The following is a 13722-nucleotide window of genomic DNA, read 5'->3' as shown; positions in this document are numbered from 1 at the left end:
CTAAGTGTTCTCCAAACATCTTTCCAAAAAATGTTAATTTGCATAATTAATTTGCATTCCTACCAGCAGTGTAGAAATGTTCCCTTTTCTCCACATCCACGCCAACATCTATGTTAACCAGTGTGATGAAAATGAGTCGAACTGTTTATAAAACCAGTGTATGGTGCCCCATGATCGTATTACTGTACACAGCTATGATCTAATAATAATAAAAAAAAAAAAAGAAGGAATACAGAAGGAATACAAAGCACTGGAGCTTCCAGCAGAGGGGGAGGAACCAAGTCTGCAATGTGTTATTTTTAAACAAAATAATCTTAAAAACAATACAGATTTGAGATTTATTAGTTAATTTTAAATTAAAGTGTCCAGATCTTGTTGAAAGAACAATTATATCTGAATCAAGGTTCATGTTTTTTTAATAATTGCGTTTTGTATTCTCCCTTTCTATCCTCATCTTAGAATGAAATTTCTCATTTAAATCTGAAAATTATCTTAGTAGTCCTCATGTTATTAGAAGAGTATTACTATAGTACTTATTTACTGTATTTTAGATTTTCTGGTGGTCTTAAAGTTTTCTTTTTGTTTTTGCTGGTTTCAAGGGGCAGTTAAACATTGAGCTTTCTAGATAGGTCTAGAAGAGTAAATAAGTAAAGTGATTATGGAACATGAGACACGAAGGCTAACACAATTCTATTTTTGTGTGTTGAATGCCTGGTACATAGTACTAATTCTCTTCCCTTCAAAATATAAATATTACGGTGCTAGAATTTATCTATGTCCACCAATCCTAAATGGGCCTGTTCCATTAATAATTTTAAACTACCTATGAGTGTTTGTAGGGCTCACTCAAATACATGTTTGTTTATATATACTGTATTCTAGCCAGAATAATTTTAGATCTGATCAGGTAGTAGCTATAATAAGAAAAACAGGTGCTTAAAGCATTCTCATTCATTTTAAAATCTAAAATTATTAAATTATAATGAGATCCACATGGAGTGAAATATCAAATTATCATTAGATTATAACTAAAATTCAGATTAATACTGAATTAGTAGAATTTTATAGTAATATAAAAAGCAGATTGTCTTGTATCCATTGCTGACAGTAGACGCTTAAATACTTATATCAGTTTTTCCCTAGTATGTATGTGCATGTATAAGGAAAAAATATGTAAGTATATATATATGTGTGTGTGTGTGTATATATATATGGAGATACATATATATATATATATATATATATATATATATATATATATATATCCACACACATACACACTTTTTTTCTTCACTCAGAGCATTTATTGAACACTCTGGAAAAGACGCTGTGGTAGATAATGGAGTTATAGAGACGAATCAAGCACTGGCCTGGCCTTGACAGAACTGAAGTCTTTCTCTTCCACTCTGAAATGTTGCCCAGACAAGAGGCAGAATAAAGTGTAGGATAATTCTTCAAATTATCATTTTATATTAAGAGAAAATACTACATTTGGAATTCAACACCTTTGGTTGAGATGTGTTGTCTTTTTTTCTTGTTTTGATAGAGATGGAATTAAGTGAAAGGAGCTTGTCTTTTATTTTTAATTTACTCCCATTCAATTATTGTTACATTGACATTCACTTCTGTATTTGATGACTTCACTCAATAATTTTGCTCTTTCAGAACTAGAAATAAACCTTTATTAATGTTTAAAATGTTAGCTATCAAAGTTCTTTATTTAGTCTGTGGATTCCTTTTAATCAAGGCATTGAAAACTGAGATCTGCATATAAAATTCTTAGTTTTTAAAAAGTAAAAGAAATATTATGTATATGTATATTTGAAGCCTTTATTTCTCAGACTGCTTACTGAGAAAGCCAAAGATAAATGAAATCATGGTATAATCATAGAAACAAATTTTAATACCATTTTACAGTAAAAATATCAATATACCATTTCTACATGTAACATACAAAAAAAAAAAACCTCTACAAATGTGAATGTTGATTATAAGTGGCCTTATATAAAAGAGTACTTCCTGTAACTCAACTTATGTAAAGTTTCAAAATAGGCAAAGATAATTTATGGCAATAGAAGTAATGTAAAATGTTTAAAGTTTAGAAAGGGGATAATGACCACATACATGTTAAATTATCAAGTTACTAGCTCAAAAATCATTTTGAAAGCCATCCATTTTTATTTTTGCCTTGTATCTGGAAACAAAAAAAGAGCTAATGTCCAAATATGTCAACCTCCATCATCTTCTACTCAGAAATTTTGAAAGGCAGATGTGTATGCTGCCATTACTTTGTTTGTAATGTGAAAAGAAATTAAGACCATGTCTATACACATACTCATATGGTCTCGTATGAGAGAGATGAATGTACGCAATGACCAGCAAATTGGAATCATACTAAAAGATCATGTTTTTGAGGTTGGAAGGAAATAAATTCCAACCATTGGGAATCTTATAAAAGATATAAGGCATGAGGGCAGTGCCTGTGGCTCAAAGGAGTAGGGTGCGGCCCCCATGTATGCGAGAGGTGGTGGGTTCAAACCTGGCCCTGGCCAAAAATACAAGATATGAAGTTTTATTTTTAATAATTGGGAGTCTTCAGAAAGTCTTAATTCACAATCAGTGAAACCATTGGTGTATGTGTTCAGGGCAGTAAAATCTTTGAGCTCAATAATAATATCTTTATCTTTTTTGGTACCCCACATAGTGACTTTGAGGTTCATTGAAGGGTGCAAGAAAAGTGGAAGCATGATTCTAAAGTCGCAAAACATCTAGGAAATGGAAATAGAAATAACTCAAGATTTTTAAAAAATATACAAATATGGCCATGCTAGTACATGTACTAGAAAAACATGTTATACAAATAACTAATTTGAAAGTATGTATGTACATAAATCATCATAGTAATATGAATTATAATTATGATTTGGAGTAGAGGAAAACATCTGAGGATCGGAATTTTATTCTTACTGCTTGGAGTTCTAGACTTCCTTATCTATTGCAAACCTGAATATTTTTTGACTTGTAGTCACATTTTCTGTCTATATATATGCTCTCAAGTAAGAGACTCATAGTTTAACCGCATGGTTATTTCATCTATTTTTTTTTCCAACTGACAACACTCATTTTTGAGACTCGACAAATTTAAACCCCGTTAGACCTTCTTTCAGGTTAGGATTTTATTGCACCTAAGTCTGGAATATTGCCTGCCTGAAGGAATAAGGACAAGGAAACTCCACTTCAGGGAGGTGTGCACAATGGGAGCACAAGGGGAGCAGCCATATAGGTAATTTATAACATCTGGCTAAAGGGACTTGGCAAACACTGTCGGAAACATACTAATTTCAAATGCAAGAAGGAGAGCACTCACTAATCAACTTACAAAGATCTGCATAAAGCTCTTTATCTTCTATTGAGGCTTTTTTCCTTGGATTTATACTAGAATTGACATTTTGCTCAGGATACTGATTCTGACGGCTTTAGGCCTATCTTACCTATGGTGAGTATAGAACTGAAGAAGTCAGTATGTCTTCTTTTTCAATTTTACTGTATTTTTAACTCTTTCCCACTTATTGTTATTTGTATGTATTCATGGGGTATAAGTACAATTGTGTTACATAGATATAATGCATTGTGGTAAAGTCAGGGCTTTCCATATACATGTCACTGAAGCAATGCACATTGTACCCACTAAGCAACCTCCTATCCTCCACCTTCCTCCCCCTTCCAAAATCCATTGTTCCACACTCTGCTCCTGTGTACATGTATTATTCAGCTCTCACTTAACAAGTGAGAACATACAGGATTTGTCTTTCTGTGTCTGAGTTGTTTCGCTTAAGGTAATGGCCTGCATTTCATCTATATGGCTGAAAAAGACATGATTTCATTTTTTTTTTTTTACATCTCAATAGTATTCCATTGTTTATATACCCCAGATTTTCTTTATCCAATCTGCCATTGATGCACACTCTAGTTGATTCCATATTTTTGCTACTATAATGGCAATATGTTGTGATAAACATATTAGTGCAGGTGTCTTTTTAATGTATTGGTTTCTTTTTCTTTGGGAAGACACCCAAAAGTGGATTATGGTATATGTATACCAGGGAATATTATGCAGCCATTAAAAAGATGGAGCCTTTACCAGTTTTATGTTTACAGGGATGGATCTGGATCATATTCTTCTCAGTAAAATATCTCAAGAATGGACCAAAAAAAAAAAAACAATGTACTCAATACTATAATGAAATCAATATATAATCACCCACACTTTCATACAAAAGATAAAACACAATTGTGGTCCAGAAAGAAGGAGAGAAGAGGAGGGCGAGGGTAGGGGGTGGGGTGGATAGGTGGCAGGAGGTAATTGGTGGGACCTCACATACTGTGCATATTGCAAGGGTACATGCCAAATATATTAATAGTAAAGTATAAATGTCTAATCACAAAAATTAAATAAGTGAGGTGAACTCTATGTTAACCAGTTTGATGTAAATATTCCAAACGATATATAAAATCAGCACATTGTACCCCATAAATGCAGTAATGTACACAGTTATGATCTAATAAAAAGACAAAGGAACCCAAAAGTGGGATTGCTATATCATACAGTAGTTCTAATTTGGTTCCTTGTGAAATCTCCATACTGTTTTCCATAAAGGTTACAATAATTTTCATTCCCACCAATGGTGTATAAGAGTTCTTTGTACTCTAAATTTTCCCTGGCATTTTAATCTTTTGTCTTTTTTATTTATTATTATTATTTTTTAATTTTTTTTGCAGTTTTTGGCCAGGTCTGGGTTTAAATAAGGGTAACAGTTTTCTGTTGTTGATGAGTTGTTCGAGTTCCTTGTATATTCTGGATATTTGTTCACTGTCAGATGTATAGTTTGCAAATGTTTTCTTCTATTCTGTAGGTTTTCTGTTAATTGGGTTGATCATTTCTTTTGCTGTGCAGCTTCATCGTTTCCTTAAGTCTCACTTTAAAATTTGTGTTTATTGCCTGTGCTTTTGAGGTCTTAATCATGAATTATTTGCCTAGACTAACATCCAGAAGAGTTTTCCCAGGTTTTATTCTCCCATTTTTATAATTTCATGTCTCCCATTCAAGTGTTTAATTCGTTTATTTTTGTATATGGTGGGGACATAGGTCTAACTTCATTCTTTTCCATATGAGAATTCAATTTTCCTACACCATTTGTTGAAAGAGTGTCAAATTTTCCTTAGTGTTTCTTCTTGTCAATTTTGTCAAAGATCAGTTAGCTGTATGTGGCTTAATTTCTGAGTTCACCATGATGTTTCATTGATCTACATGACTATTTTTATACGCACTAGTCCCATAGTGTTTTGGCCACTATATCCTTCTAGTATAATTTGAAGTCAGGCAATGTGATGCCTCCAAATTTTTTTCTTTTTGTTGAAGATTGCTTTGTCTTTTCTGTCTTTTTTGGTTCCTTATGAACTTAAGAATTGCTTTTTCTAATTCCATGAACAAGGACATTGATATTTTTATAGGGATTGCTTTGAACATGTAAATTCCTTCTGGCAGTGTGTTCACTTTAACTACTATAGAACCTTTATAAGTTGACCAGCCAAGGGACTATAGCAAACTGGGCAGCATATAGAGATGGTCAACATAAGGCACTTGGCCTTCTGTGCCAGTATGTCCATGTGGTACATGTCCAGTCTATAAAAATTAGGTCAACTTGAGAATTGAAAATGCTGCACTGGCATGGGAAGAAAAGCATGCTCCCTCCTCAGCTCACACATTCACAGCACAATGGCTTGGAAAAGTAGCAAGCCCCTCAGGACACCCCCACCCCATCCCTGGAGGACACTGAACCCCAGGCCAAGGATCATTGCTGACCTAGTGGAAGATGGCCATTTGCACCCCATCAAAGCTGAAAGGCTGGCCTAGGGGCTGCAGGGCCAAGGGCACTTCAGCACAGCTGCCTCAAACACATCAAGATCCAGGAGAGTAACCGGCCACTATGAGGCCATGTACCTTTGCAACCAGCCCACACTGTGACAAGAGCCTCCACTCCCCAGTGAGGACCCCTCCCAGCCTCACTTATTTATAAACCAGCAGCAGGCAGTGTGTGGCTGGCCCTTTGTACAGGCAGCCTCAAGGATGTTACTGGATGCACATTCAAGCACCTGGTAGGCGGTTCCATCCCAGTGACTTGGCGGCAGCCTGGGCCAGGCACACTGACATACTCAGACGTGCTCCAGCTCACAGATGGCTGCCTTCAAACTACTCTCATGTGGGCTGTGGTTCTGTGCCTCTTCCCATGCCTCTGGGGTGCCTGGTCGTGTTTGCAATTTTTCTACCAGTACTCCAGTGGAAGCTGTAAAACACAAACCCAATGGTGCAACAGTTCTGATTGGTGGTTTTGGTCTGTGTGGAATTCCAGAGAACCTTACTGGAGTAAAAGGACTAGCTGCAGTTAGCCACCATGCAAAGGTTGACAACTTTGGACTTCAATACAAGCGGATAAAATGTATGGTCTCCTCCAGTGGGGAGAAAACACAGAATTGGAATGACAGTACTTATCTGGTGAATTAGAAGTAGAGCTGACACCTCAGGGTGCACTTGCAGGGAGGATTCCTGCAGGTGGGGCTGGGGTTTCTGTATTTAACACCAGCAGAGAGTATGGGATCCTGGTATAAGAAGGAGGATTCCAATCAAATACAGAAAAGTTTTCAGCATCATCATTGCCAGCACGTCAAGAGAGGTGAGGGAGTTCAGTGGTCAGTGCTTTACTGTGGAGGAAGCAATTACAGAGGCTTTAGCTTTGGTGAAAGCCTGGAAGGCAGAACGAGCAGGAAATCTAATTTTCAGGAAAATCAGGAGGAATTTCAATTTTCCAATGAGCAAAGCTGCAGAAATAACAGTGGTAGAGGTTGGAGAAATTGTGGATATTGGCACATTTGCTCCAGAAGACATTCATATTCCTCAGATTTAGGTATCTCACCTTATAAAGGGAGAAAACAATGAGAAAATAATTGAGTGTTTATCAATTCACAAAGATGTAAATGGAAAAGCCAAATTTGGGAAACCTGGAGATGATATAAGGGAACATATCATTGAGTGGGCAACTCTTGAGTTTGAGGATGGCATGGTCCATATCCAATACAACATGAAGCCAGTGAAGATCTAATCAATGCAGGCAGGGAAACAGCTGTTATTCTTTTTTTATTTGTTTATTTTTACATAATATACATGTGTTTATTAGGTTTCCATTTTTTTGCCTTCACAAAATTAAAAAGGCTTAAAATTTAATAACAATAACAATGTTTAAGATAAGGACTAGAAACAAAAACCTCGTAAAGAATGAATGAACATAAATACATTCAGAAAAGGAATCAGACAATTGCTACATCAAAATATTAAGCAATGATGATAATAATGCAAAGAAAGTAACATTCACATTGTCAAATAAGAGTATGTCTATAATAGAATGCTTTGACTCAGATTCAGGATGGAATCATTAGTTAACTTCTTATTATTTTTTTTAAGTCTCAAAAAATAGACAACTGATATTTATAAATAAAAGTAAAAGATAATTTCGAAAAACAGATCATGCCAAATCTTATAGATGATAGAAAAAGAAAAAATACTTCAAGATCATTCTACTTGACCTGCGTACACCTGATATTAAAATTGGAGAAAATATATTATTATAAGGGGGAAATTACAAACATATGTCACTTATCAATGAGGATGCAATATCCTAAACAGCATATTAACATGTCTTTTTTCTCCAGCCATGAATCATTTGCAATGATTAGAGGGGGACATGTCAATCTAACAATGATAGGAACAATGCAGGTTTCCAGGTAAAGTGACCTGGCTAACTGGACAATTTCTGGGAAGATGGTAAAAGGAATGGTGGTGCTATGGATTTAGCATCTAGTGCCAAAACCAAAGTAGTGGTCACCAAAGAGCATTCAGAAAAAGAAAATGTACATAAAAACATGAAGAAATGTACCTTACCACTGACTGGAAAGCAGTGTGTCAACCACATTATTACTGAAAAGTAATATCACCCAGGTTATCTGTGAATCCATCAAACAATCCAAGAATGCAAGTTCATTGGTCCCAGTGATGTCTTGTTCCTGGAGGAAAGCATCAATCAACTGAAGACCATAATTATTTTAAGGCTTAAATCTGGATTCACACACAAGCTGTATTCCATGAGGACAAGAAGAAAGGGCTAACTCTGGGCTCTAGGAAGGCCTGACAGGAAGACACACAGAAGAGCACCAGGTATGACTTTTTCACTTTCACCAAAACTCCTGCCAGTGAAACAGATCACAAACTGAAATGTGGACACTTGTCTCAGGCTGGATGTTTTTCATTTTAAACCCTTTGTATTTAAGGTTTCAACTGCTCCAGGCAGCCTAGAGGAAGAAGGCTAGAAAACTAGAAAGGACATTAGTCATCATTACCGTATACTAACAAGCAGTACTTGATTAGTTTTCTTCTAATATTTCAGGCTTTATGCAGCCATTTAGAATTTATTCTCTTAAAAGTACTCGACAGAGGTGGGCAGGAAGATGGCCCACTAGGGGCAACTTTCCCCAGAGGCTCCTGACCAGAAGGGGAGATTCTGGACAGATTTGGCCTCTGAAACTGAAAGAGGGGAGCTGAGATAGGAAAAAAGATAGACAAGCACAGATCCTACCAGCTGTGTCAACCTGTGACTCCAAGAAAGAAGTGCTAATGAACAAATTCCAGGTAGAAAGCCTGTTGCCAGGAGAAAAAGAGTCCCCTCCCCAAAGCAGGAGGCATGCTGCATTGTTTTCTCTGCAAGTGAGCAGGGGACAAAAGACCTCTCATTTTACCCCCTGAGTGAGAGTGAGAGCTGCTAAATACTGGGCCTCTTCCTCCTCCAGAGTGCCCCCCCCATAAGCCTAGGCATTATCCTGCTCAGCATGAAAATAAATACTCTTCCTGCAATTCTGAACTTTCATTCCACACTTTCCCCCTTGTCTGGCAGTCTGAAGGTCTACCTCCTGCAGAGCTCAGAGTGTGTGACCATTCCCTTGGTGGTCTGCACATTCATTATATGGATAGAAGCTGGGAAACAGTGACTTCAGTAGAGGCAGAGAGGAATGGGAAGAGAGGGACATTTGGGAGAAAGAAATGCATGCGACATTGCACTGAGGGCAGTAGCACTACCCTCTTTTCAGACTTTAAGGGTGGAGCCACTGATGCTGGTGCAGAGGTACTGACCCCTGTTAAGACAGAGCCATTACTACCTAATTGGGACTTTATTTATTTTTAATTTTCCCCTTCTTTATTTTTATTAAATCATAACTGTATACATTAATGCATTAATGGGGTATAATGTGCTGATTTTATATACAATTTAGAATCCTTACATAAAACTTGTTAACAAAGACTTCACTTAATTATTGTGGTAAGACATTTATGCTCTACACATAATGGATTTGCTTATACCCTTGCAATATGCATGATAGATGAGGTCTCACTGTTTACCCTCCCACCATCCAACCACCTTTTCCCTTCCCCTCCTTCATCCTGGGCTATATTTCTGTTTTGTCTTTCATATGAAAATGTGCGTGATTATAAATTGGTTTCATAATAGTACTGAGTACATTGGATACTTTTTTTTTTACATTCTTGAGATACTTTACTAAGAAGAATATGTTCCAGCTCCATCCATGTAAACATAAAAGGGGTAAAGTCTCCATCTTTTTAAAGGCTGCATAATATTCCAGGATATACAGATACCACAATTTATTAATCCATTCAAAGGCACTTGGGCTTCTTCCATGAGTTGCCAATTATGAATTGAGCCACAGTAAACAATCTGATGTAAATATCTTTGTTGTAAAATTACTTTTAGTCTTTTGGATATATACCTAGTAGAGGAACTGCAGGATGGAATGGCAGGTCTACTTTTAGTTCCTTAAGTGTTCTCCAAACTTCTTTCCAAAAGTAACATATTAGCCTCCATTCCCACCAGCAATGCAGAAGTGTTCCCTTCTTTCCACATCCACACTAATGTGTAGTTTGTTGATTTTGCGATGTGGGCTACTCTTACTGGAGTTAGATGATATCTCAAAGGGGTTTTGATTTTCATTTCTCTGATGATTAAAGATGATGAGCAGATTTTCATGTGTCTGTAGGCCATGTGCTTGTCTTCTTCAGAGAAGCTTCTGTTCAATTCTCTTGCCCACAATGAAATGGGATCACTTGTTCTTTTCTTGTTAATAATTTTAAGTTCTTCGTGGATTCTGGTTATTAAGCCTTTGTCAGAAAAATAACCTGCAAATATCTTCTCTCATTCTGAGGGCTGTCTGCTTGCTTTACTTACTGTGTTCATAGCTGTGCAGAAGCTCAGAGATCAAACTTTCACTCTTCACGGATAATATGATTTTATACCTGGAAAACCCCAGGGACTCAACTGCAAAACTCTTAGAAGTGATCAAGGAATATAACAGTGTCTCAGGAAACAAAAACCATGCTCACAAATCAGTAGCTTTTATATATACCAGTAATAGTCAAGCTGAAAAAAAACAGTCAAGGACTCTATTCCTTTTACAGTAGTGCCAAAGATGAAATATTTGGGAATTCATAACAAAGGATGTGAAAGATCTCTATAAAGAGAACTATGAAACTCTGAGAAAAGAACTAACTGAAGACGTTAACAAATGGAAAAACATACCCCATGCTCATGGCTTGGAAGAATCAACTTTGTTAAAATGTACATTTTACCCAAAGCAATATACAATTTTTTTTTTTTTTTTTTTTTTTTGTAGAGACGGAGTCTCACTGTACCGCCCTCGGTAGAGTGCTGTGGCGTCACACTGCTCACAGCAACCTCTAACTCTTGGGCTTATGCGATTCTCTTGCCTCAGCCTCCCGAGCAGCTGGGACTACAGGCGCCGGCCACAACGCCCGGCTATTTTTTTGTTGCAGTTTGGCTGGGGCTGGGTTTGAACCCGCCACCCTCGGCATATGGGGCCGGCGCCCTACTCACTGAGCCACAGGTGCCGCCCGCAATATACAAATTTAATGCAATCCCTGTTAAAGCACCACTTTCATACGTTAAAGATCTGGAAAAATAGTACCTAATTTTATACGGAATCAGAAAAAAAAAATCTAATAGCCAAGACACTATTCAGAAATAAAAACAAATCAGGAGGAATCATGCTATCATATTTCAGACTATACTATAAATCTATAGTGATCAAAACAGCATAGTACTGGCACAAAAATGGAGAGGTAGCTATATAGAACAGAATAGAGAACCAAGAAATGAACCCAGATACTATTGTTATTTGATCTTTGATAAGCTTATCAAAAATTTAAATTGCGGCAAAGATTCCCTATTTAACAAATGGTGCAGGGAATTGGCTGGCAACATGTAGAAGACTGAAACTGTATCCACATCTTTCACCATTAACAAAAACTGACTCTTACTAGGTAAAAGATTTTTTTTTAACCATAACCGTTTATTAAAGTAGATACAGAACACTTGTTTGCTCAAATTTTAATACTGTTTTACATGTTTTCTGTTTGTGAAACAACTCCTATTATGTTTATAACCCCAATTTCAATTGTTAACAGATTAACTTAATATTCACTTGTCAAACACAGTTGATAATCTTCGGGGGAAAATACATAAAAGGCATATATACAATTATACAAGTTCTTACTATACATGTAGCATGGAAGATACATTTTATTACTTTTTACATATTCTAAAAGACATTCAAATGAAGATAAATAGATTCAAACTGGCTGACAAACTGTTCTGTTGGTTGAGGTCCTTCATTTTATTTTTTGTGATAAGAAAATCCAAAATTATTAACATTGAATTTCTCATCATACATTCATCTCAAAACAGTTAAACTTGTAAAGGAAGATTATAGATTAACTGGTTAATTTAGGTGTTTTATAGTGGCTTATTATTAAATTAATTTATTGCTGGGGATATCTGCTAGAGAAGGAAAAATGTTTTGGAGAAACTTCTTCCAGTTATTAGAATTTGGTAAAGAAACAAAATGAAAACAAAAGGAAAAAATAATTGCAAAGCCTTATGATGCTATTTTTTGGACTAGTCTTTTATGTTCAGATGATCGTTTTAAGTGTTTTCTTTTTCATAAAGGTAAATACCTGAAAAGAAAGACACATTGTATATGGTTTTTCCCAAAATATAGCTTTTAAAAAATATATACATATAGATATTTCTTTGAATAAAATACTTTTAAATGAGTAGATTAAAATGCAAAATGGCACATATTTTCAACTCATTCCAGGGTCAAAGCTTAACCAAAAACCTAAATATACAAATGCAGCCTGGAAACATTTTAGTGCAAATACGAAAAGTAATGGCATAATTTAGTTACTTTAAATAAGGTATTGTATGGGTAGGGATTTTTTTATGAAGGACAAAGAATGTAATGGCATCTGGTGAGCAATGTCTTCAAGAAAGAAGACAAAATAAGAGGTGAAAACTCACCTACTAATTATTTAATTTATCAATCTAACTTATAAGGGGAGACTAAAGTGTGATTTGTGAAGATCAAAATATTTTCTTAGATTTGTTGATGGCAGCAAAAAATAACATATGAGTTCTCCTGAAGTCTACACAGAAGTCAGCATTGCAAGAAGAGAACATTAAACTTGCCGAGGAGCTGGGGAGAAGCAGAGACAAAGTCACAAGTCATCGAAAGCTGGAAGAGGAAAGATCTGTGCTCAATAATCAGTTGTTAGAAATGAAAAAAAGAGAATCCAAGTACATAAAAGATGCAGATGAAGAAAAAGCCTCCTTGCAAAAATCCATCAGTATAACTAGTGCCTTACTCACAGAAAAGGATGCAGAGCTGGAAAAACTGAGAAATGAGGTCACAGTGCTCAGGAGAAAAAACGCCTCTGCCAAGTCCTTGCATTCAGTTGTTCAGTCTCTAGAGCCCGATAAGGTGAAGCTTGAGCTCAAGGTAAAGAACTTGGAGCTTCAACTCAAAGAAAACAAGAGGCAGCTCAACAGCTCCTCAGGTAATACTGATACTCAGGCAGAAGAGGATGAAAGAGCCCAGGAGAGTCAGATTGATTTCCTAAATTCAGTAATAGTGGACCTTCAAAGGAAGAATCAAGATCTCAAGATGAAGGTAGAGATGATGTCAGAAGCAGCCCTCAATGGGAATGGGGATGAGCTCAACAATTATGACAGTGATGACCAGGAGAAACAGTCTAAGAAGAAGTCTTTCCTCTTCTGTGACATTTGTGACTGCTTTGACCTGCATGACACAGAGGATTGTCCTACCCAGACACAGATATCTGATGACCCTCCCCACTCTACACACCATGGCAGTCGGAGTGAGGAACGCCTGTACTGTGAGATCTGAGAGATGTTTGGCCACTGGGCAGCCAACTGCAATGACGACAAGACCTTCTGATGAAGCCTCAAGTCAAGAACTTGGCTTTTTCAGGCGTGCTAGTGTTTAAGCAATTTAACACCAGCATTGTGTGTACAGACTTCAGGAGAACTCATATGTTAATTTTTGATGCCATCAACAAATCTAGGTAAAAGATTTAAACGTAAGACATGACACTATAAAGATACTTTGAGAAAGTGCAGGGCAAACCCTTGAAGAAATTCACCTGGCAGTATCCTTTATGAGGGGACCCCTCCAGGCAATTGAAGCAACACCAAAAATACATTACTTGGATATTATCAAAGTAAAAAT

The 13722-nt window shown here is 36.4% G+C and overlaps 2 pseudogenes; both read left to right on the top strand.

Annotated features, from left to right (window-relative positions):
• The first annotated feature begins 6235 nt into the window (after window positions 1-6235).
• On the top strand, window positions 6236-8322 carry LOC128570722 (succinyl-CoA:3-ketoacid coenzyme A transferase 1, mitochondrial-like; annotated as a pseudogene).
• Window positions 8323-8722: 400 nt separating this feature from the next.
• LOC128570997 (CAP-Gly domain-containing linker protein 1-like) lies at window positions 8723-13431 on the top strand (annotated as a pseudogene).
• The last annotated feature ends 291 nt before the right edge of the window (window positions 13432-13722 follow it).

The sequence above is a fragment of the Nycticebus coucang genome, chromosome 18 (assembly GCF_027406575.1).
Source record: "Nycticebus coucang isolate mNycCou1 chromosome 18, mNycCou1.pri, whole genome shotgun sequence".
Classification (NCBI taxonomy): domain Eukaryota; kingdom Metazoa; phylum Chordata; class Mammalia; order Primates; family Lorisidae; genus Nycticebus; species Nycticebus coucang.
Note: the sequence above shows the minus strand (reverse complement) of the source record. Positions and strands in the feature narration are given on the sequence as shown.